Source organism: Trachypithecus francoisi, unplaced genomic scaffold (genome assembly GCF_009764315.1).
Source record: "Trachypithecus francoisi isolate TF-2019V2 unplaced genomic scaffold, Tfra_2.0 Lachesis_group17, whole genome shotgun sequence".
Classification (NCBI taxonomy): Eukaryota; Metazoa; Chordata; class Mammalia; order Primates; family Cercopithecidae; genus Trachypithecus; species Trachypithecus francoisi.
The window spans coordinates 26,071,756-26,097,213 of NW_022681462.1; the positions used below are offsets into that span (position 1 = coordinate 26,071,756).

At 39.4% G+C, this 25,458-nt stretch overlaps 1 non-coding gene across 1 annotated transcript; it reads right to left on the reverse strand.

The window, feature by feature from the left end:
- Positions 1 to 1,794: 1,794 nt before the first annotated feature.
- Positions 1,795 to 1,898, reverse strand: LOC117063165. Its single transcript, XR_004428779.1, has one exon. It is a non-coding gene; the product is annotated as a small nucleolar RNA U13 (small nucleolar RNA).
- Positions 1,899 to 25,458: the final 23,560 nt, after the last annotated feature.

The following is a 25,458-nucleotide window of genomic DNA, read 5'->3' on the forward strand; positions in this document are numbered from 1 at the left end:
ATCAAGTGTAAAATGCACTTAAATTTTTTGCCAGGTCTACTTCCTGTTTAAGAAGCTGTAAGAGCACATGAGGCCCCCAGAGAAACGGCAAAGCTGAGGTGATAGATAGGAGAGCTGACATCTTCTATCATTGACTTCTTGACATCATAGCCTGTGGCTTTAGAAGAAAAGTGACTGCAATTTTCAAACATGCACACACACCCTCTCTCTCTCTTCGTTTTCCTTCTGCTAAACATTAACCAAATCAAACACACTCAGAGCAGAAATAAGAAAGCAAGCTCCAGGTCTCAAATATTGGGAAGACAAACCTGTTTAACTTATTTGGTTAGAATAACTGTCCCATATTACCAAGAGCAAATAATCATTTCTCCTTCTGACAGATATAAAGTCTTGATATTTTGGGACTGTATTGTGTTTCTGTTTCCTTTAGGAGAAATTTCTGCTCATGGGGATGGCAGGTGGATTGACAAACTCCAACTCACTTTTATTATTATAAAAAGGTAGGATTTGATTTTATGTTTTATAATAAATCTTTCAGAAAACCATTGCTTGTTTTTCTTTCATCTTGGAATCAAAAGATATGAGGTACAGAAGAGACTCTCAGACAGACTTATTACCCCTGTATGTTACAGCTGGAAAGACAGAGATCCAGAAAAATTATGTGACTTTCCTGAGCTCGTGTAACTGGATGTAGACCCTCAAGAAAACACATTTTGTACAGGTCTCTGTGAATCTGATGGCATCTCTAGGAAAGCAGGCTGCTTTTCTTCTTGGTAAGAGATCATTGCAGAAGCACTGTGTACATTGTAACCACTGTCCATCCATCAGTGAAAGTCCCTGACATTTGCATATTTTCCTCCTTCAACCTAATCTTTAAATCATTTCTACGCCTGTATAATGTCTCTTCTTTAGGTATTTTATTGGGACATTGGAAGAGTAAGAATTGGCATTTAGATTTTGGGGTGTCCTCTATAGCCCCATACATTCCTTCCTACAATAAAGATTTGAAGTAACTGCATGTGCTGGGAGCTGCACCAAGATGTAGGGGCAGATGGTACTGGCCAGTGGGGATTATCTACATGTAAGTAAATAATTTTAATTCAATCGGACAGGTATACAATAAACAGATACTTACTGGTGCCATGGAAATCACAGTTCTCTTCCTAGTGGGACTTCTCCATCTTTCTCATCCTGAGGAGTTGTCATTATTATGATTTAGAACTAAATTCAAAGTACTAAATAAAAGGCAGTCAGATTAACTTCTTATGATATAGGTTTATATTTTTTTAAGGCTAGAGAACTTAAGATTATAAACCGGATAAACTTTTTAAAAGTTCTTCAAGATACATTAGTAAAACATTTTGGTTTTGTGAGTCTGGGGCCTAGGTAGTATTCCTGCCCTGTAACTAATATAATATTATAAATTACCAAATCTCTTTCCCTTCTTTTTGTTTAAATTGTCACACATTTACATGAATAATTGCAGATCACAGAAAAATATTAAAAATGATTAAAAACTGGAAAATAATAGGACCAAAATAGTGACCCAGCTCACTTTTAATAAAATACTAAACAAAGTACAAGCCAATGAAATTCAGGTAAATTTAAATGATCACCATCTCCATCTAGTTTATTTTACTGTAATCCTGCAAAGTACTTTGTTATTAGAATATTTCAATACATGAAATGTGAAACAAATGAGCCTAATAAGAAAACTTATATAAAAATCTTAAAAGATGCTGAAAAAGCATCTGATAACTTTCAACATATTTTTTTTCTTCTTTGTTTTTCTCGCATCAGATGGGTAATGTACAAATGTCATAACAAGATATGAGGGAGGCACATCTCACGCCTAAGCATAAAAACCTAATCATCAAGTTTACAAATCACAAAAGGATCTCAACATAATTTTTTTGAGGGGAAAACATACTAGAAAACTAGGAATAAATATGTAATTCTTCAACATGATCTCAAAAAACATTTATCTTAGTGGTTACACATTAGAAGAATGTCTATCAAAATCAGAAACATGAAAATTACATGCATCACTGCTATTACAAAGTTATGGTAATGATTTTCTAGAAATTATGGCTGATTCAATAAGACATGAAACAAAAACAGAAGTCTAAGCACTTTGCCATTGTAGCACTCACTATGTTTGTAATTAAAAAATGATTATATGGTCACTTGTCATCTCCCTTGTAAAAGCATAAGCTCCATAAGAACAGGAACTAGGTCTGTATTATTTATTAAGGAATCTCAATGCCCAGAAAAATACCTTTTACAAGAATATATGAAATAGATATTTATTAGATGAATGAAGCAGAACTTCAGGGTATGGCTTAGTAAGAAGGTTAGCAAATCGTCTCCCCAAAAGCAACTGCCAAGCTAAACAAAAATGACAAAAACAACTATGTCTATGCTCTTGGAATCTGCCAAAGGCAGAGCCAATTGGAGAACCTTTTATGCTTGAAAACCTGTGGAACTGTGAATATCAGTGGGAGCTTAGGGCATTTTGTACTGGGACAACTCGAAAGCTCCTGCCAGCCTAGTTGACATGGATGTTTTGTGAGAGTGGAACAGGCTGTGACAACTAGTAGTTTTGCTACCATGGTCATACTGGGAACACTTGATTTGGAGAGGTGGGCCATGCCCATGCAGCAATGTCAGTAAAAGTGACAGTCTTGGCAAAGAGTCAGTGGAATTGACCAATGATTTTTCTAATCTGAGGTTTTTGTTGGGACAAGCATAATATCAGCTAAGGCTACACATATCCAAGACAGAGACCAAGATGGTCCAAGCCCCTCTACATACTACTGGCCAACACTGAGGTTGCACACACACAGAAGATGTGCAAAAGAGCCTGGCGGGAAGAAAAATCTGGAGGAAAATTGAAAACAGCCTGAAGTTTGTACTCTTCCTGCATAGAAATCCATCAACAGAGAACAGAAACCTTATTGGCTCAAGTGTTTTGAGTATAGCGTCTGCCCAATCATTGGCTGACCACTATGCTACACAGAAAGAAGAATGACCCCTCATAAGTCCAACATAAAAACAACAGTAACTTAAAAAAAAAAAAGGAACAGAGACATAAGCAGCCATTGGGAAGACCAGTTTCACAGATTTGGCCCAGGCAAGCTACTCAACAAACAAAACAACAAAAACAAATGACAGGAAAGAAAACCATGACCCAGAGTTGCTATATTATCAAAGTGTCTAAATTCTCTTTCTTTCTTTTTCTTTTTCTTTCTTTTTTTTTTGAGACAGAGTTTTGCTCTTGTTGCCCAGGCTGCAATGATTCTCCTGCCTCAGCCTCCTGAGTAGCTGGGATTACAGGCATGTGCCACCATGCCTGGGTAATTTTGTATTTTTAGTAGAGACGAGGTTTCTCCATGTTGGTCATGGCTCATCTCGAACTCCTGACCTCAGGTGATCCGCCAGCCTTGGCCTCCCAAAGTGGTGAGATTACAGGCATGAGCCACAGTGCCCAGCTCTAATTTTCAATAAACAATGTTATGGGATATGCAAAGAAATAGGACGCATAATCAAGTGAGGGGTAAAAAGAGCAGTTAGTAGAAACTGAATCTGCGTGTCTCATTTGTATCCTCTGCCTTCCCCAGCTTTTCTTGATCTGACCTCTGCAAACCAGCCTTCCTTGGTAGGTAGAGTTAGACAGTGTAGGAGTCAGAGGCACAGAGGCACAGAGGAAAGAAGCAGGTTTCTATTCTCCTCTGCTTTGGGCTGTGTCTCTGGCCACATCTCCTATAAGGTTCCAGTCTCACTGGAAAGCCCTAGCTGCTAATACCAGCTTTTCCTTTTGTCCTTCTGGCCCTAGAGATGGAAGGGCTGCCTGATGTTGTTATCTCTGGGTTTCCCTACCAATTCATTTGCTCTTTATCTCTTCTAACTCCTTTGTGGCAATTTCCCTACATTAAATTCCTTCTCAATAGTCAAGCAATCACCTATTGATAGACATTTGTGTCATTTCCAGTCTTTTCCTATCTAAAAAAATGCTTTAAAGAATAGCCATGTGCATGCATGTTTTTATACTTTTGCAAGTGTCTATTTGGGATAGATTCTTAGAATTGAGATTGTTGATTCAAAGAGTAAATACACATATCTAAGCAGCTTAAAGAGGCATTATTGTTTCAAGCCAAAAATATCTTCTTTAAATACAGTTTTCTTAAAAAGAGAGTAATTAAGAGAGAGCTTTGAAATAGCAAGACAAATGAATCTCTTTGGGAAAAACAGTATAATAAAAATTAAAAAAAAAAAAGCTTCTGACTGTCCAGAAGAAGTAGCCTCCCATGCAGGTGGAGTGAAGAGAGGAGGGAGAAGATTGCTCTTGATTCATCTTTAGTTAGGAGTGAGGAGGCTTGCCTGGGAAGAGATGGAGAGGCCATTTTTGAAAGAAGCAGCCATGTGAGGCATTGCGTACGCTTGGCACTGTACAATTAGGGCGATAGCATCTTTTGATGCATAATCTGTCACCTTAGCTAATCAGAATCACTGAACCCCATTTAAAATGGAAAGTGGAATACTGAGTGAATTCTTATGTCAAAAGTTGGGCAAAGATAAGTCACACCCTCTGATCCATTTAAAAATACTTAGCAGGTGATTCCAAAGACTGAGCTACTGAAGTCCCCATGTTACTTATCCCAGGGGGATATGCAAAAACAGAGACAAGAATTAAGGAAGTAGCTCTACAAGACAGCAGAATTGCCCTGATTCTCCAGAGGTGTTTCTGCATAGAGCATGGCCACAACCCTGGGAACTGTAGTCTTCCCTGTACCCCAATTGGGGTTAAAAAGAAAAAGAAGAAAAACTAGGAGCAGGGGAAAGGGATTTTGGTTTCTAGGGGTAAGGCACAGAAGCAACACTAAAGCCTTCTGCTGTCTGTCTCCCTTTTACTCCACCCTAAGGATGAGTCCTAAATAAAAGTTGAATCCAAAGGCCTTGGGATCATAATTCTAGTGAGGGAAGCTTGCAAGGGGGAAATGATCTCTGTATGGACATTATCTGCTTTATTCAGTTCTTCTGCTCCACACCGTTATTGCTTAACACTATAGGATTCTAGTTATTTTCTTTCAGCACTTAAAGATATCACTCCATTATCTTCTTTTTTCTTGGCAGCTCACCAATGCCTTCAAACAGATGGTTTTTGTGTTTTATCTGGCTTTTCTTGTTTTCTTGGCAGGAGCATTGTTCTATAGCAAGCTACCCCATCAGAATTGCAAGTCAAAGCCTCCACTCTTAATTATTGAAAATGTATATGCGTTAATATCTAGTATTATAGATCCCTGTTCCAGTTTTGTTTTAAAAAATTTATAAACTATTATTGCCTATTTACCCACATGAACTTTAGCATCTCAGTATTGTACACCTTCCCATTACTAATTCTACCAAATGTACATGTTTATTTGTAGACAACTTTTATGATATTGAGTATTCTGTATCCAGAAGCATGGTATCTATTTTTATTAAATTGCCTATTTTTGTTACTTCTGGAGCTTTATTTCAGTTGGTTCTGAATATTTCAAATTAAGTTTAATCCTGCATATTTCAATTATTTTTGTCAGTAGGCTCTTTTTACAATTATATGTTCTACATTGTTGAATATATACAAAATCTTTAATGTTGTATATGCCATTTTTAACTCATTATCTTAGTAAATTTTTCTTAGTTCATTTCCTTTGGTTTTCTAGGCAAAGATCGCAAGGAAATCATACCTTTGTTGTGTCATTTCCAATAGTTATCCAACTTAATTCATTTCCATGGCTTGTTTTTTCTAAAACTTTCAGAACACTGTTAAACCATTGTTGTCACAGTGGTTATCCTTCTTCTCTACTTCTCTTTAATGGGAATCCCCTAGGATTTTATGATAGTGTGTGCATGTTTCTCACATTAAACAAACAAAATTATCATCCTATTTCTAAAAAATTTCTGTCCAGTCAAAGAAATGCAAATCAAAACCACAATGAGATACCATCTCACACCAGTTAGAATGGCAATCATTAAAAAGTCAGGAAATAACAGGTGCTGGAGAGGATGTGGAGAAATAGGAACACTTTTACACTGTTGGTGGGATTGTAAACTAGTTCAACCATTATGGAAAACAGTATGGCGATTCCTCAAGGATCTAGAACTAGAAGTACCATATGACCCAGCCATCCCACTACTGGGTATATACCCAAAGGATTAGAAATCATGCTGCTATAAAGACACATGCACACATATGTTCATTGCGGCACTATTCACAATAGCAAAGACTTGGAATCAACCCAAATGTCCATCTGTGACAGACTGGATTAAGAAAATGTGGCACATATACACCATGGAATATTATGCAGCCATAAAAAAGGATGAGTTTGCGTCCTTTGTAGGGACATGGATGCAGCTGGAAACCATCATTCTTAGCAAACTATCACAAGAACAGAAAACCAAACACCACATGTTCTCACTCATAGGTGGGAACTGAACAATGAGATCACTTGGACTCGGGAAGGGGAACATCACACATCTGGGCCTATCATGGGGAGGGGGGAGGGGGTAGGGATTGCATCGGGAATTATATCTGATATAAATGACGAATTGATGGGTGCTGACGAGTTGATGGGTGCAGCACACCAACATGGCACAAGTATACATATGTAACAAACCTGCACATTATGCACATGTACCCTAGAACTTAAAGTATAATAAAAAAGAAAAAAAAAATTTCTGTCCAGAACTAATATTAAATTACAGCTGCCTCTTGAACAACGCTGGGATTAGCAATGCCTTACCCCCATGCAGTCTCAAATTCACACATAACTTTTAACTCCCCTAAAACTAAACTACTGATAGCCTACTGTTGACTGTAAGCCTTATGAATAACATAGTCAATTAGCACATATTTTGTATATTATATGTACTATATATTGTATTATTGCAATAAAGTAAGCTAGAGAAAATAAAATGCTATTAAGAAAATCATGGCCGGGCGTGGTGGCTCAAGCCTGTAATCCCAGCACTTTGGGAGGCCGAGACAGGCGGATCACAAGGTCAGGAGATCGAGACCATCCTGGCTAACACGGTGAAACCCCGTCTCTACTAAAAAATACAAAAAACTAGCCGGGCAAGGTGGCGGGTGCTTGTAGTCCCAGCTACTGGGGAGGCTGAGGCAGGAGAATGGCGTAAACCCGGGAGGCGGAGCTTGCAGTGAGCTGAGATCTGGCCACTGAACTCCAGCCTGGGTGACAGAGCAAGACTCCATCTCAAAAAAAAAAAAAAAAGAAAATCATAAGGAAGAGAACATATATTTACTATTCATTAAGGGGAAATGGATCATCACAAAGATCTTCATTCTCATCATCTTTACATTGGGTAGGCTGAGGAGGAGAAAGAATAGGTGTTGGTCTTGCTCAAGGGTAGCAGGGGTGGAAGAAAATCTCTGTATAAGTGGACTTGCACATTCAAACATGTAAACTGAGTAAATGGTATATGGATGCGTTCAAGGGTAAACTGCATATGAATGTCTATTTAACATCTATTTGAATATGATTTTTCCACGAGATTTCACCTTACACCTGTTAGAATGGATACTATAGATATACATATACATACACACACACACACACACACACACACAGATGTATATACAAAAAAAAGATAATAAGTGTTGGTAAGGATATGGAGGAAAGGGAATCTTTGGACACTGTTGGTAGAAATGGAAATTGTTGTAGCCACTAAGGAAAACACTACGGAGGTTCCTCAAAAAATTAAAAATAGAACTAACATATAATCCTGCAATCTCACTTCTGGGTATACATCCAAAGGAACTGAAGTCAGGATTTTAAAAAGACATCTGCATTCCCATGTTTATTCCCACATTATTCACAATAGCCAAGATATGGAAGCAGTCTAAATGTCCATCAACAGATGAATGGATAAAGAAAATGTGGTGTATAAATATATGTGCCCTATGGTGCTATGGTCTGAATGTTTGTGTGCCTCAAAATTCATATGTTGAAATCCTAACCCCCAAATATTTGAAGGTGGGAACTTTGGTAGGTCATCAGATCATGAGGGCAGACTCCTCATAAGTAGGATTAGTGTCCCTATGAAAGAGACCCCAGAGAAATTCATCGCCCTTCTTCTCCTGAGGTTACAGTGAAAAAATGACACTTACCAGGCATCAGCTTTGCTGGCACCTTGATCTTGAACTTCCCTGACTCCAGAACTGAATGAAATAAATTCCCATTGTTTATAAGCCACACAGTATTTTGTTATAACAGTTCAAACAGACTGAGACAGTGGAATATAATTCAGCCTTAAAAAGAAGGAAATCCTGTTATTTATGACAACACAGATGAACCTGGAGGACATTATGCTAAGTGAAATTAGCCAGACACAGAAGAACAAATACTACATGACATCACTGATATGATGAATCTAAAATGGTCAAACTCATAGAAGCAGAGAGTAAAATGGTGGTCCCCAGGGGCTGGGGTGAGGGGGAAATTAGGAGGTAGCAGTCCAAGGGTACAAGGTGTCCCTTGTATAAGGTGAATAGGTCCTAGAGATCTACTTGAAAAAGTGTAATGTCTGCAATTAACAATACTGTATTGCATACTTTTGCTAAGAAAGTAAATTTTATGTTGTGTTCTTATCACAAAAGATAATAAATACTTTTGCATAATTTTGCATACAATACTATATTGCAAAATTTTGCTAAAATGGTAAATTTTATATTGTGTTCTTAGCACAATAATAAATAAATAAAGAGGGCAGGAAGAAACCTTTGGAGGTGATGGATGTTTTTGAATGAAAAGCATGCATTTCTAGTAAAATATTTCTCAAATTTGACCGCGTATCAGAACCTCCTGGAAGTTTCGTTAAAACACAAATTACTGTTGATGTAGGATTTTTCTCAGTCCCTTTCTCAGCTGGAGACCTCCAGCTGGCAATGCCCCTGTCTGGGCCTTAGTCAGGCCCTGGCTCACTGCAGGAGATGCGCCATCCACTCAGCATGCTTGGCAGAGTCCAACCTGCACTCTGGCGCAGATTCCACAGTGGCTGCAGCTGCACGCTCAGCCCATGGTGAGAGGTGGTCTGTGAGCAAGAGAGTGCAGGGTCCAGCTAGCCTCTCCAAGTGCTGGCACAGAAGTGGGCTCTGTGTGGTGCTTGTGGCTGGACCAGGCATGTCACAAGCCACTCCCATAGTGGACTCTGGTGTCCAGACAAGGGGAATACAGTGGCACCTAGGCAGGGGTGCCCTTGACCCTGAAGCCTCAGAGGGGGTGTTACAGCATGATAATTAGCTCTTTTAGTCCCATCATCTGCAGCATGATGAACAACAGCATGTTAACAGCTCTGTCAGCCCCTTACCCTGCTCTGGTTCATGGCTCCAGGGTTGGTTCATCCCCACCACTGCTTTCTGTCATGTGGGGCAGTTGCCCTCCACTGGTGAGGGCAGAGGGCTACAGTAGTTACAGCCTTCTGTGTACCCACATTCACCGGGTCCCAAGTTCTTGTACTGCATCCAAGAAGAATGAGGTCACGCTGGCAATTGAAGAGTGAGGAGGGTGGAGAAGAATTTTATTGAGCAATGAAACTGTTCTCAGCAGAGGGTGAACATGAGGGTGGTCACTTACCCGAAATCAGGTGGTTTCTCTCTCAGTGTGTGTCCGTCCAGGGCTTTTATGGGCTCAGAATGGGGAGTGTGTGCTGATTGGTTTGTGAGTAAGTGAAAAATTTTAAAACAAAGGCACCACTCAAAGGTGGGCATGACCGTGTAAAAAACCAATTAGGGAAGGTTAGCTATGTAAAATAGGTGAAGGGTAAGGAGCAATCAGAGGAAAGTGCACCAAATGGGAAGACAAGTTCTCAATTCAGTCTGTGAATTTGACTTGTAGCTTAGTTTCAGGTTTGGCTTCAGGCATTGGCTGCCTCCTACCACTATCACTGTGCTCCATTCCCAGAGTTTCTGACTCAGTGCTCTGGGGTTACAACCTGAGAAGTTGCATTTCTTTTTTTAAATTTAATTTAGTTTAATTTTAAGTTCCAGGATACATGCACAGGACATGCAGGTTTGTTATATAGGTAGGCGTGTGCCATGGTGGTTTGCTGCACCTATCAACCCATCACCTAGGTATTAAGCCCCGCATGCTTTAGCTCTTTATCCCAATGCTCTCCCTTCCCTCACCTCCCTCACCCCAAAGGCCCCAGTGTGTGTTGTTCCCTCCATGTGTCCATGTGTTCTCATTGTTCAGCTCCCACTTGTAAGAGAGGAAATGCAGTATTTGGTTTCCTATTCATGCATTAGTTTGCTGAAGATAATGGCTTCCAGCTCCATCCATGTTTCTGCAAAAGACATGATCTCATTCCTCTTTATGAATGCATAGTATTCCATAGAGTATATGTACCACATTTTCTTTATCCAGTCTCTATCTTTGTTGGACATTTAGGTTGATTCCCTGTTTGCTATTGTGAATAGTGCTGCAATGAACATACGTATGCATGTATCTTTATAACAGAATGATTTATATTCTTTTGGGTATACACCCAGTAATGGGATTGTTGGGTCAAATGTTATTTCCGGTTCTAGGTCTTTGAGGGTAATCATTACACTGTCTTCAACAATGGTTGAACTAATTTACATTCCCACCAACAGTGTGAAAACATTCCTATGAGAAGTTGCATTTCTAACAAGTTTATGGAGGTACTGATGCTGCTGGTGTGGGAGCAGTACTTTCAGAACCACTGTCTAGATTCTAAATATAAATTCCTAAGTTTAACTTAAGAATAAATTGAAAACCAAAAACCTAAATGTTAAGAGCTAACCCTATAAAACTCTTAGAAAAAAACAGGGGTAAATCTTTGTGACATGCAAACTGCCAAATAAAACATTAGCAGGTTGAATTAAAACAAAACCAAAAAAAACACTTCAAGGATTGATGAACATTTTGTTTAAATAATTCATGACATTCATTGATCAGATAAGGAAAGAAAACCATACAAACATCCCATTAGATGCCACAAAAAGTTGTTTGAAGCTTTTGAGAGAAAATGATAGGTGAGCATTTGGAGATAGCAAGTGGAAACTGTTTTGCTAACCAATTTGGCTATTCAAGGAAAGATAATCTAAGAGTTGAAGGAGGATACAGGATCAAGGGACAAAGTGTGTGTGTGTGTATTTGTGTGTGTTAGATGAGACATACTCGAACACATTAATAGGCTAATTTGGAAGTGGCCAGTAGAAAGGGGAAATCCGAATATACTTTAGAAGCTATTGATGGAGGAAGATTCTAGAGGAAATGAAAGGGTCTCAAGAATGGAACTTGAACAACAGATAGGCTCACTCAACAGGGAAGGGAGCAAGAATGGGTGATTTCAGATTGAGAAAATTCAAAGTTGTTCACATTCATTTTTCCTATTTAAAAAAAATGAAAAAAAAATGAAGCAGGAGGTGAAATCAGGTAAGAAAAAGTTTGGAGGTTGAATTTGGCTTTTAGCAATTCAGTGGTGGCCTTCAAGATGAGTTGCTGTGGACTGATGGTGGCCCAGAATCCAGTAAGCGAAGGAGTGACTGGGGAGAGGTTGGGGAAATTGCTGGGGGCCTGGGGGGTGGGGAGCAGGCGAGAATGTGGCAACAAGTGCAAATTTTTCTTCCAAAGATGAAGACTAAAAGGGCGATAGGGAATTAGAGTGACAGCAATATTTCAAAAGAAAACTCCTCAAATTTTAAGACAATTTCTGACACGGGATGCAATGTGTTGTTTTGTTTGTTAAGGAAGCATCAGGCATTGCATTGTAAAGGCACAATAAACTAGAAATTACCTATCTGTCATCCAAAGGAAAGAAAAATTGACACCAGGACTCCAGCAAGTACGGAAGTGTAAAAGCTTAGGGTTTCTGAGCTTTCCATTCAAATCAAGGCTTTTTAAAGACTGAATGCAGCTCCTCATTCTCCATAATAATCACCTCCACTTAGCCCTGTTCTACAATCCATAAAATGGGCTTCTCTGAATAGACCAAAAAAAGAACAAAACAGACTTTTGAAAGTTGCATCTAGAAGTTTTGATTTAGCAAGCAATCTGGCTAGCAGGCCCAAATGCATCATTTTTCAACTTTCCGCTAAAAAGCCTGTGAAGACATAAGAGGAGAAAAAGACAACAATTTCATCAACTGGGAGTGAAAATTAACCTATCACAAAGATCTTAGAGGGATATAATTGGATGACACAGCCCACACGGGCTTTATATCAGAAATAGCACAAACCTGTTGGACAACATTTTGTTTTGAAAAAGAGAGGAAAATGTGGTTTCTCTCTCCCAGTGCCTGTTTCCTGATTGGAAAGTTCAAGGAGAGTATCAGAAAATCCAAGCTGCCTTATCTCTTTAGAGCTGGGGCTGATTTCTGAGCATCTGTAATGCTTTCTCTTCATCCCACACCTCTACCTTTCCTTAAACAATATGATTCTAAAAGAATTCATTAGGTTTCATCATTCTCTGAAAACAACAGGTTAAACATGTGATAAGAACTAACTATGGTGAAGAAATCCTGGACGTAGGTACATAGAAGCAATTGAAAATTCTAAAGTCTCTGATAAAAGCCCATGCTAACACTGTTGGAAAACCAGCATGGAGTTACAAGATTGCCCCCTAGTCCCTCAGAGACATGTTAGTTGGTTTAATAATGCTAGGAGCCGGCATCTTAAAATACTCTCTAGTTGTCACTTTTAGAGAGGGTTCTCCCCTGCATGCAAATCAAGCAGATGAGCAGTGGCAGCAGATTTCAGGATTCTGAAATCTCACTGCCCTACTAGTGCCGTGCCAGAGGAAGAGGTGCCATGAAAGATCTCAGGCTTAAGAGGAAAGCTCTGTTGTGCTGTACAGGCCATACTTAAGGGCTGCACAAAGAGGAATTATGAGAAGAGGGTAAAGGGAAAGCCTAAGATGATGCTTCTGCCTGTGGAAGAGGAGGCTGGCTGGAGTAAAGAGGATGAGCATCTCGAATGGAAAGTTCCAGATCTGAAATGGAAAATATCTCCCTGCAGCAAAAGAGGTAGTTTTGGTAAAATGCTGGGAACTACCCACAAAGCTTGGTTTGTGTCCTGCCTATGTATCTGTTGTCACTACCATTCCCAGAAGCCATGGCCAACTGTGGCAGGTGCCTTGGCAATATTAATTGATCATACTGGTGGCATTGTAGATCTTGGAAAACAAAGTGGTTCAGCAGACTTGGCAGTGAGTCCAGCCAGGAATCAGACTGAGTGGTGCCCAGCAGCCTGGGAGCAGCCCGTCTCCATAGGCATGTGGTGGGAGGTGTTCACTGCCTTGGTTGAGCCAGTGCAAATGCGACTGCTGTCAGCTAGAGCACTTATTTCTGTGCCACTGGGAGACAGCTGCTCTGTTTTCTGGGACTACTAGTGCCGCAAGCAAAGCTGAACCTGGCTGACTACAGTCTTAACTCTTAAGTTAGCTTTAGATTTTTACTACAAATGCATAGCATGCTAAATACTAAAACTGGGATGCACAGAAAGGCATAAAGAAGCTGCATCTTTAGGAGGTCCTACCATTTGTCACCTTTCCATTTGCCATGCCCATATCTGCCTTTGTACCTCCCATCACATTGCTTCCCAGTGTTATTCTACAATGCTAAAAGGACATCAAGCCAGGAACTCCCCACCTGATCCACGGAGAACTGCCTTCTTTTCCAACTTGAATCTTTCCAAATTAGGGTATCTTAATGGGACTCTTATAATAGGGTGTAGCTCTCAGGTAGGAAACTTGTGGAATGATCTGTGGCATCTTTCATCAACTTCAGCTTGTCTGCACTATAAGTGGTAGAAACATCTTTAGTAGTTACTAATATTAAAGTAGACTTTCCCTTTCTCTTCTAGAAGTTTTATGGAGAGAGATAGAATTTTAGGCAAAAAGAATGACACAAAATCATGGAGATGTGAAAAACATGGTATCCTGGGGAATGATGAGTAATTTGATGTGGGGACTATAGGGGATACAGAGAATGGAGCAAAGGGCAAAGAAACGAGCATTAAGGGATTCGTTGAAGTCAGGTAGTAAATAAACTTAAATGATGAGTGCTAGTTTCCTGTTGTTGTTGTAACAAATTACCGTACACTTATAGGCTTAAACAGCACAGACGTATTAGCTTGCAATTCTGAAGGTCAGAAACCCAAAATAGATCTTACAGGCTAAAACCAAGGTATCAGCAGAGCTGCACTGCTTCTGGAGATTCTATGGGAAATCTGTTTTCTTGCCTTTTCCAGTTTCTAGAGGCCATCTGCATTCCTTGACTTGCAGCCTCTACCTTTGTCTACAAAGTGCATAATTTCAGCCTCTGCTTCTGTCCACATCTCCTCTCTGACTCTGTCCCTTCTGCTCTTGTTTTGTAAGAACCCCTGTGATTACATCAAGCCCATCCAGATAATCCAGGATAAGTCCCTGTCTCAAGATCCTTAACTTAATCACCCCCAACAAAGTCCCTTTTGCTATATAAGGTGAAGTATTTGCAGGTTCTGAGAATCAGGGTATCAACAAAAAGAGGTAAATTCTGTAAAATATTTGAAGAGATTTATTCTGTGCCAAATATGAGTGACCATGGCCTGTGACAAAGCCCTCAGGAAGTTCTGAGAACATGTGCCCAAGGTGGCTGGGGTGCAGCTTCGTTTTATACATGTCAGGGAGACATGAGACTTCAGTCAAATACATTTAAGAAATACATGGGTCCAGTTCAGAAAGGCGGGACAATTTGAAGTGAGGGAGTGGGAGGGGGCTTCCAGGTTATAGGTAGATTTTTAAATTTTCTGGTTGCAATTGGTTGAGTTTATATGAAGACCTGGGATCAATAGAAAGAAAATTTTGGGCTTAAGACAAAGAACTGTAGAGACTAAAGTTCTTAGTGTGCACAGGAAGCCTTCAGGTAGCAGGCTTCAGAGAGAATAGATGGTAAATACTTATCAGACTTAAGGTCTGTGTTGATGTTAATGCCAGAGGTATAATGAGGCATGTCTGACCCCCACTTCCTGTAATGGCCTGAACCAGTCTTTCAGGTTAAATTTTAAGAGTGCCCCGGCTGAGGAGGAAGTCCATTCAGATGGTTGGGGTCGGTGGGGGCGGGAGGGCTTAGAATTTTCTTTTTGTTTTACAAGGACTTAGGCATTTTTGGGGGGCATAATTCAGCCTGCCATATCATGCAAGATAACTTAAACTGTATTATGTCAGCCAGGGGTTAAAATCTTAATGCCTACCAGAGCCAGGCAGCTAAAGAAAGTATCTTAGTCCATTTTACGTTACTAAAAAGGAATGCTTAATGCTGGGTAATTTCTAAATAAAAAAAGGTTTATTTGGCTCACAGTTCTTGATGGCTGAAAAGTTCAGGATTGGGCATCTGCATCTGGCAAAAGCCTCAGGCTGTGTACAGAGATCACCTGGTAAGAGAGGAAGTAAGAGAGAGAAGGAACCTCTAGGTTCTTTTTAACAACCAGCTCTCATGGGAACTAATAGTATGAGAACTCATTAATTTCAATCCCTCCCCAGAGAGAGGATTAATCTATTCATTAGGGATCCACCCCCAATGACACAAATATCTCCCAGTAGGTCCCACCTCCAACACTGGGATCAAATTTCAATGTAAGATTTGGTGGGACAAACCAACCATATACAAACTCTAACAGAAGTAGATAAAGCAGTCTGGTTATTAGCCAACAAGAAAAAGTGAAGAAAGTGAAAACTCAGAGATTTTACGGCCTGTCTAAAGTGAGTTCTGACTGTTACCAAAATAAATGCAAACCAGTGTTGCCTGATTACCTGATTCTTTTGGAGAAGCTAGGATCCAGATATTTATATAAATTTTACCAGTTTTATAAACAATTTTACCAGACTCTACTGGAATCCTACAAGGATTTTCATGTTAGGAGTTCCTTGTACTAAAACACCTCTGAAGACAGCACTGAAGGAAAGAGCCTAGAAATTAGAATGAATCAGAAAAAATCTGTAACAGTGGATAAGAATGCAAACCATAGAGGAGAAAAAAAATTTTAAAAACATATGCCCAACAAAGGACTAATGTCAAGAATATATATTTTTTAAGTCCTCCAAATTTAATAGTAAAAAAGCTAACAATTCAATTAGAAAATGGGCAGAAGGCATGAAAAGACATTTCATCAAAAAACAAATACAGAAGATAAATAAGCACATGAAAAGATGTTCTATGTTTTTAGCCTTTAGGAAAATGCAAATTAAAGCCACAGTGAGATACTACTACAAATCTATCAGAACCTCTAAGATAGAAAGAATGACCCCAGTCAAGATGGCCAACTAGAAGCAGCGGTGATCAGACGCTCCTATTGAAAAGAACCAAAACAGCATGCAAATCCACACCAAGGTATGCAGGTTCTGTTATCAGGACTGACTAGGCAGCTGGTGTGACCCATAGAAAGGAAAGAAGAGCAGTGTGGTGCAGTGGCCCACCTGAGAGCCACACAGGACAGGGGAGCTTCCACCCCCTAGCCTAGGGAGGTGGTGAGTGAGAGTGCTATCCAGCTTGGGAAACTGTGCTTTTCCCGTGGAACTGTGTAACCAACAGATCAGAAAATCCCACTAGTGAGCTTGCGCCACCAGGGCCTAGAAAACCATGGAGCTGAGCAGATTCTGAACTAGAATCAAAACTTTAAGCAGCTAGAAACTGCTTAAATCGGCTGAGTTCCTGAAGGTTGGACAGCTGTCTACTGCGTAAGCCTTCTGAGCTCCTTGGAGGAAGGGCAGCAGCCAACAATGGGATTGCCAGCTGCCTAATACACTAAGCTCTCAGGGTAGGGGAAGGGTGGCAGCCACCACTATAGCTCCAGGCTGTGCTTTTCCCTGGCTGGAGCCAGGGAGTCTGGAAGCCTTGGTCTTAGGAGGTATTCCCCACAGCCCAACACACAGGCTGTGGCAGACTGCAACCAGAGTGCCTCTTTAGGCCTGGCCCTGATCCATCACTCCTCACTGGGGTGCCTCCCTGCAGGAACTCCAACAACTCCATCCAGGGGCTCAGGGACAGAACTCTGATATTCTTGGGCCTGAGCTCCTAGGGTGAGGAGTGGCTATATTCTCCTCAGACCAGCAGACTTAGTCTTTCCTCCTGCTAGTTCTGAGGAATCCAGGCAGCTCAGATGAGTGAGTTTCCCCCCAGTGTGGCACACTCCCCACACATAGGGACAGCCAAAGTGCTTTGTTAAATGGGTCCTGCTCCCTGTGCCACCCAACTGGGTGAGACCCTCCCACGGGGGTTGGGAGACACCCTATACAGAAGCATTCCTACTGGCATCAGGTCAGTGCCCTCGAGGTCAGACATCTCAGAGGAAGGAGCAGACATCCATCTTTGCTGTTCTCCAGCCTCCTTGAGTGACATCTCCAGGCAGAACCAGATGAATAGGGCCTGAAATGAACCTCCACAGCATCCCTACAGAATAGGGATGTGACCATTGAAAGAAAAGCAAACAGAAAACAACAACAGCATCAACACAGAGAGTCCCCACAAAAATCTCATCCAAGGGTTAGCAGCCTTAAAGATTAAAACTAGACAAACTCATGAAGATGAGAAAGAATCAACAACAACAACAACAACAAAAACCACTGAAAACCTGAAAGGTCAGAGTGTCTCTTCTCCTCCAAATGATCGCAACACCTCTCCAGCAAGGACACAGAACTGGATGGAGGATGCGATGGATGAATTGACAGAAGTAGGCTTCAGAAGATGGGTAATAACAAACTCTGCTGAGCTAAAGAAGCATGTTTCTAACCCAATGCAAAGAAGCTAAGGACTTTGATAAAAGGTTACAGGAGCTGCCAACTAGAATAACCAGTTTAGAGAGGAACATAAATAACCTGATGGAGCTGAAAAACACAGCACTAGAACTTTGTGAAGCATACACAAGTATCAATAGCCAAATCAATTAAGCAGAAGAAAGAATATTAGAGTTTGGAGACCATCTTGCTGAAATAAGGCAAGCTGACAAGATTAGATAGAAAAGAATGAAAAGGAACAAACAAAACCTCTGAGAAATATGGGGCTACGTGAAAAGACTGAAGCTACAATTGACTGGAGTACCTGAAAGAGATGAGGAGAATGGAACCTAGTTGGAAAACACACTTCAAGATATTGCCCTGGAGAACTTCCCCAGCCTAGCAAGACAGGACAACATTCAAATTCAGGAAATACAGAGAACACCACTAAGATATTCCATGAGAAGATCAACCCCAAGACACAGAATCATCAGATTCTCCAAGGTCAAAATGAAGGAAGAAATGTTAAGGGTAGCCAAGAAGAAAGGCAAGGTTACCTAAAAAGGGAAGCCCATCAGACTGACAATAGATCTCTCAGCAGAAACCCTACAAGCCAGAAGAGAGTAGGAGCCAATATTCAACATTCTTAAAGAAAATAATTTTCAACCCAGAATTTCATATCCAGCCAAACTAAGCTTCATAAGTGAAGGAGAAATAAAATCCTTCTCAGACAAGCAAATGTTGAGGGATTTCATCACCACCAGGCCCACCTTGCAAGAGCTCCTGAAGGAAGCACTAAATACAGAAAAGGAAAACCAGTACCAGCCACTGCAAAAACACACCAAAATATAAAGATCAAAGAGACTATGAAGAAACTGCATCAACTAATGTGCAAAATAGCCAGCTAACATCGTGATGACAGGATCAAATTCACACATAACAACGTTAACCTTAAATGTAAATGGACTAATGCCCCAATAAAAAAGATACAGATTGGCAAATTGGATAGAGTCAAGACCCACTGATAATGCTGTATTCAACAGACCCATCTCATGTGCAAAGATACACATAGGCTCAAAATAAAGGGATGGAAGAAAATTTACCAAGCAAATGGAAAGCAAAAAAAAAAAAAACAAAAAAGAAAAAGCAGGAGTTACAATCCCAGTCTCTGACAAAACAGACTTTAAACCAACAAAGATCAAAAAAGACAAAGAAGGGCATTACATAATAGTAAAGGGATCAATTCAGCAAAAATAACTAAGTATCCTAAATATATATTCATCTAATACAGGAGCACCCAGATTTATAAAACAAGTTCTTAAAGACCTACAAAGAGACTTAGACTCCCAGACAATAATAGTGGGAGATTTTAACAACCTACTGCCAATATTAGACAGATCAATGAGACAAAACATTAACAAGGATATTCAGGACATGAACTCAGCCCCATATCAAGTGGACCTAATAGACATCTACAGAACTCTCCACCCCAAATCAACAGAATATACATTCTTCTCAGTGCCATGTGGTACTGATTCTAAAATCAATTAATAATTGGAGCAAAAACACTCATCAGCAAATGCAAAAAACTGAAATTATTACAAACAGTCTCTCTGACCAAAGTGCAATCAAATTAAAACTCAGAGTTTGTTGTGGGAAGTCAGGGACCCCAAACAGAGGGACCGGCTGAAGCCGCAGCACAAGAACATAAATTGTGAAGATTTCATGGACATTTATTAGTTCCCCAAATTAATACTTTTATAATTTCTTACACCTGTCTTTACTGTAATCTCTGAACATAAATTGTGAAGATTTCATGTACACTTATCACTTCCCCAGTGAATATCCTTGTGATTTCTTATGCCTGTCTTTAATCTCTTAATCCCGTCATCTTCTTTGTAAGCTGAGGAGGATGAATGTTGCCTCAGGACCCTGTGATTGTATCAACTGCACAAATTGTTTGTAGAGCATGGATGTTTGAACAATATGAAATCTGGGCATCTTAAAAAAAAGAACAGAATAACAGTGATGTTCAGGGAACAAGAGAGGTAACTTTGAACTGGCCGCCAGTGAGCCAGATGGAACAGAGCTATATTTCTCCTCTTTCATAAGCAAATAGGAGAAATATCGCTGAATTCTTTTTGTCAGCAAGGAACATCCCTGAGAAAGAGAATGCACCCTGAAGATAGGATTATAGATGGCCCCTTTTTAAGGCGTCCTGTCTTTTATGGTTGAAGCCGAAGGGATGAAATAAGCCCAGGTCCCCTATAGCACTCTCAGGCTTATTAAGTGGAGGAAAATTTCCACCTAATAAATTATGGTCAGACAGGTTCTACAACAATGCGTGCCTGAAACTTCATTAGCAATTTTCATTTCACCTCATCCAGTGGTCCTGTGATCTCGCCCTGCCTCCATTTGCTTTGTGATATTTTATTACCTTGTGAAGTATGTGATCTCTGTGACCCACACCCTATTCGTGCACTCCTTCCCCTTTTGAAAATCACTAATAAAAACTTGCTGGTTTTATAGCTCTGGGAACATCACGGATCCTGCCCCCAGGCACCCAGCTTTAAATTTCTCTCTCTTGTGCTCTTTCCCTTTATTTCTCAACCCAGCCGAGACACTTAGGAAATAGAAAAGAACCCTCATTAAACATCGGGAGCGGGTTCTCCTGATAAGGGTTAAGAAACTCACTCGTAATCACAAAACTACATGAAAACTGAACAACCTACTCCTGAATGACTTTTGGATAAATAATGAAATTAAGGCAGAAATCAAGAAGTTCTTTGAAACCAATGAGAACAAAGAAACAAGGTACCAGAATTTCTGGGACACAGATAAAGCAGTGTTAAGAGGGAAATTTATAGCACTAAATTCCCACATCAGAAAGCTAGCAAGATCTCAAATCAACACCCTAACATCACAGTTAAAGGAACTAGAGAAGCAAGAGCAAACAAATCCAAAAGCTAGCAGAAGACAAGAATTAACTAAGATCAGAGCAGAACTGAAGTAGATAGAGACATGAAAAATCCTTCAAAAAATCAACAAGTCCAGGAGCTGGTGTTTTGAAAAGATTAACACAATAGATGACTGTCAGCTAGACTAATAAAGAAGAAAAGAGAAAATAATCAAATAGACACAATAAAAAATGATAAAGGGGATATCACCACTGACCCTACAGAAATACAAACTGTCATCAGAGAATACTATAAACACGTCTTCATGTAGAACTACAAACCACTGCTCAAGGAAATAAGAGAGGACACAAACAAATAGAAAACATTCCATCCTCATGGATAAGAAGAATCAATATTGTGAAAATGGCCTTACTGCCCAAAGTAATTTACAGATACAATGCTATTCCCATCAAACTACCCCTGACATTCTTTGAAGAATTTTTAAAAACTACTTCACATGGAACAAAAAAGAGCCCATAAATTTAAATTTCATGTGGAACCAAAAAAGAGCCCTTATAACCAAGACAATCCTAAGTGAAAAACAAAACAAAACAAAATCAAAGCTGGAGGCATCATGCTACCTGACTTCGAAGTATGCTACAAGGCTACAGTAACCAAAACAGCATGGTACTGGTACCAAAATAGACATATAGACCAGTGGAAAAGAACAGAGACCTCAGAACTAACACCACACATCTACAACCATCTGCTCTTCAACAAACCTGGCAAAAACAAGCAATGGAGAAAGGAATCCCTATTTAATAAATGGTGCTGGGAAAACTGGCTAATCATATGCAGAAAATTTAAACTGGACCCCTTCCTTATACCTTATGACAAAAACCACATGATTATCTCAATAGATGCATAAAAGACCTTTGATAAAATTCAACACCCCTTCATGCTAAAATACTTAAACTAGGTATTGATGAAACATATCTAAAAATAATAAGAGCTATTTATGACACACCCATATCCAATATCATACTGAATGGGCAAAAGCTGGAAGCACTCCCTTTGAAAACCTGCCCAAGGAAAGGATGCCCTCTCTCACCACTCCTATTCAACATAGTATTGGAAGTTCTGGCCAGGTCAATCAGGCAAGAAAAAGAAATAAAGGGTATTCAAATAGGAAGAGAGAAAGTCAATTTGTCTCTGTTTGCAGATGACATGATTGTATATTTAGAAAACCCCATCGTCTCAGCCCCAAAACACCTTAAGATGATAAGCAAATTCAGCAGTCTCAGGATAAAAAATCAATGTGCAAAAATCACAAGCATTCCTATACATCAATAATAGAGAGACAAATCATGAGTGAACTCCCATTCACAATTGCTACAAAGAAAATAAAATACCTAGGAATACAACTTACAAGGGATGTGAAGGACCTCTTCAAGGAGAACTACAAACCACTTCTAAAGGAAATAAGAGAGGACACAAACAAATGAAAAAACATTTCATGCTCATGGATAGGAAGAATCAATATTGTGAAAATGGCCATACTGCCCAAAGTAACTTATAGATTCAATGCTATTCCCATCAAGCTACTATTGACTTTCTTCAGAGAATTAGAAAAAAAACTACTTTAAATTTCATAAGGAACCAAAAGAGAGCCTGTATAGCCAAGACAATGCTAAGCAAAAAGAACAAATCTGGAAGCATCACACTACCTGACTTCAAACTATACTATAAGGCTATAGTAACCAAAACAGCATGGTACTGGTACCAAAACAGATGTATAGACCAATGGAACAGAACAGGGGCCTCAGAAATAACACCACACACCTACAACCATTTGATCTTTGACAAACCTAACAAAAACAAGTAATGGGGAAAGGAATCCCTATTTAATAAATGGTGCTGGGAAAACAGGCTAGCCATATGCGGAAAACTGAAACTGAACCCTTTCCTTATGCCTTATACAAACAATAACTCAAGATGGATTAATAACTTAAACATGAGACCTAAAATCATAAAAACTGTAGAAGAAAACCTAGGCAATGCTATTCAGGACCTAGACATGGGCAAAGACTTCACCAAAAGCAATTGCAACAAAAGCCAAAATTAACAAATGGGATCTAATTAAACTAAAGATCTTCTGCACAGCAAAAGAAACTATCATCAGAGTGAACAGGCAACCTACAGAATGGAAGACAATTTTCACAATCTGTCCATCTGACAAAGGTCTAATATACAGAAACTACAAGGAATTTAAACAAATTTACAAGAAAGAAAAACAAAGAACCCCATCAAAAAGTAGGCAAAGGATATGAACAGACACTTCTCAAAAGAAGACATTTATGTCATTTATGCCAACAAACATGAAAAAAGCTCATCATCACTGGTCATTAGAGAAATGCAAATCAAAACCACAATGAGATACAATCTCATGCCAGTTACAGTGGTGATCATTAAAAAGTCAGAAAACAGCAGATGCTGGAGACGACATGGAGAAATAGGAATCTTTTACACTGTTGGTGGGAGTGTACATTAGTTCAACCATTGTGGAAGACAGTGTGGTGATTCCTCAAGGATCTAGAACCAAAATACCATTTGATCCAGCAATCCTATTACTGCATATATACCCAAAGGAATATAAATTATTCTACCATAAAGACACATGCACACATATGTTTATTGCAGCACTATTCACAATAGCAAGGACTTGGAATCAACCCATCAATGATAGACTAGATAAAGAAAAGGTGTCACATATATACCACGGAATAATATGCAGCCATAAAAAAGAATAGTTCATGTCCTTTTCAGGGACATGGATGAAGCTGGAAACCATCATTCTCAGCAAACTAACAAAGGAACAGAAAACCAAACACCACATGTTCTCACTCATAAGTGGGAGTTGAAGAATGAAAACACATGGACGCAGGGAGGGGAACATCACACAGTAGGACCTGTCAGGAGTAGGGGGCATGAGGAAGGAGAGCATTAGGACAAACATCTAAGGCATACAGGGCTTAAAACCTAGATGACAGGTTGCTAGATGCAGCAAACCACCATGACACACGTATACCTGTGTAACAATCCTGCACGTTCTGCATATGTATCCCAGAACTTAAAATGTAATAATAAAAAAAATTAACTCCAGATGGTTTAAAGATTTAAATGTAAAACACAAAACCATAAAAACCCTCGAAGAAAACCTAGGCAATACCATTTAGGACATGGACACAGGAAAAGATTTCATGATGAAAACGCCAAAAGCAATTGCAACAAAAGCTAAAACTGACAAATGGGATCTAATTAAGCTAAAGAGCTTCTACACAGCAAAATAATCTATCATCATAGTGAACAGGCAACCTACAGAATGGGAGAAAATGGTTGTGATCTACCCATCTGATAAAGGTCTAATATCCAGAATCTACAAGGGACTTAAACAAATTTGCAAGGAAAAAAACAACCCCATGAAAAAGTGGGCAAAGGATATGAACAGGCACTTCTCAAAAGAAGACATTTATGCAGCCAACAAACATGAAAAAAAACTCAACATCACTAATCACTAGAGAAATACAAATCAAAACCATATTGAGACACCATCTCACAACAGTCAGAATGACTATTATTAAAATAACAATAAATAAAAGTAAAGAAACAATAGATGCTGATGAGACTGTGAAGAAATAGGAATGCTTTTATATGGTTGGTGGGAATGTAAATTAGGTCAACCATTGTTGAACACAGTGTGGCGATTCTTCAAGGATCTAGACCCAGAAACACCATTTGACCCAGCAATCCCATTACTGAGTATATACCCAAATGAATATAAATCATTGTATTATAAAGACACGTGTACATGTATGTTTATTGCAACACTATTTACCATAGCAAAGACACGAAATCAACCCAAATGCTCATCAATGATAGACTGGATAAAGAAAATGTGGTACGTATACACCATGGAATACTACGTAGCCATAAAAGGGAATGAGATGATGTCCTTTGCAGGGACATGGATGAAGCTGGAAGCTACCACCCTCAGCAAACTAACAGAGGAACAGAAAACCAAACACCACATGTTCTCACTCATAAGGGGAAGCTGAACAAGGAGAACACATGGACACAGGGAGGGGAACAACACACACTAGGACCTGTCAGGAGGTGGGGGAAAGGGGAGGGAGAGCATCAGGACAAATACTTAATGCATGTGGGGCCTAAAACCCAGATGATGGGTTGCTAGATGGAGCAAACCATCATGGCACATGTATACCTCTGTAACACACCTGCACGTTCTGTGCATGTATCCTGGAACTTAAAGTAAAATTAAACAGTAAAAAATTAAAAAGAAATTTTAGTAGATTACAACGAAAATACAACCCTGGAATATATTTCCAGGCACATTATGCAGATTCTGCAAATATTTGTTAAACTGAATTAAAGTCTCCAAAACTAAAATTTTTTACTTTTGTGAATGCAATTTCAAAGTTATTCTAAGTCTATAAGAACTCAGTCATATACACACAAACATACAGAAAATATTGAATTAATCCAGTAAGATGTAGCCTCAGACAGGCAAAACTCAAATTATTTCTGAAAAGTTTTCTAATTCTTTCCAAGATTTCAATATTCTTTTGAATTTTGAACTTTTCATAATTTGTTTTTTGCTTCCATGTTTGCAATATAAATGAAAAGTAACACACAACCTATTGTTGAACTCTTCCAAGAAGCTTTGGATAAAGAATCTGGAGACTATTTTGACGTTTTCTTTGAGTGTAGAC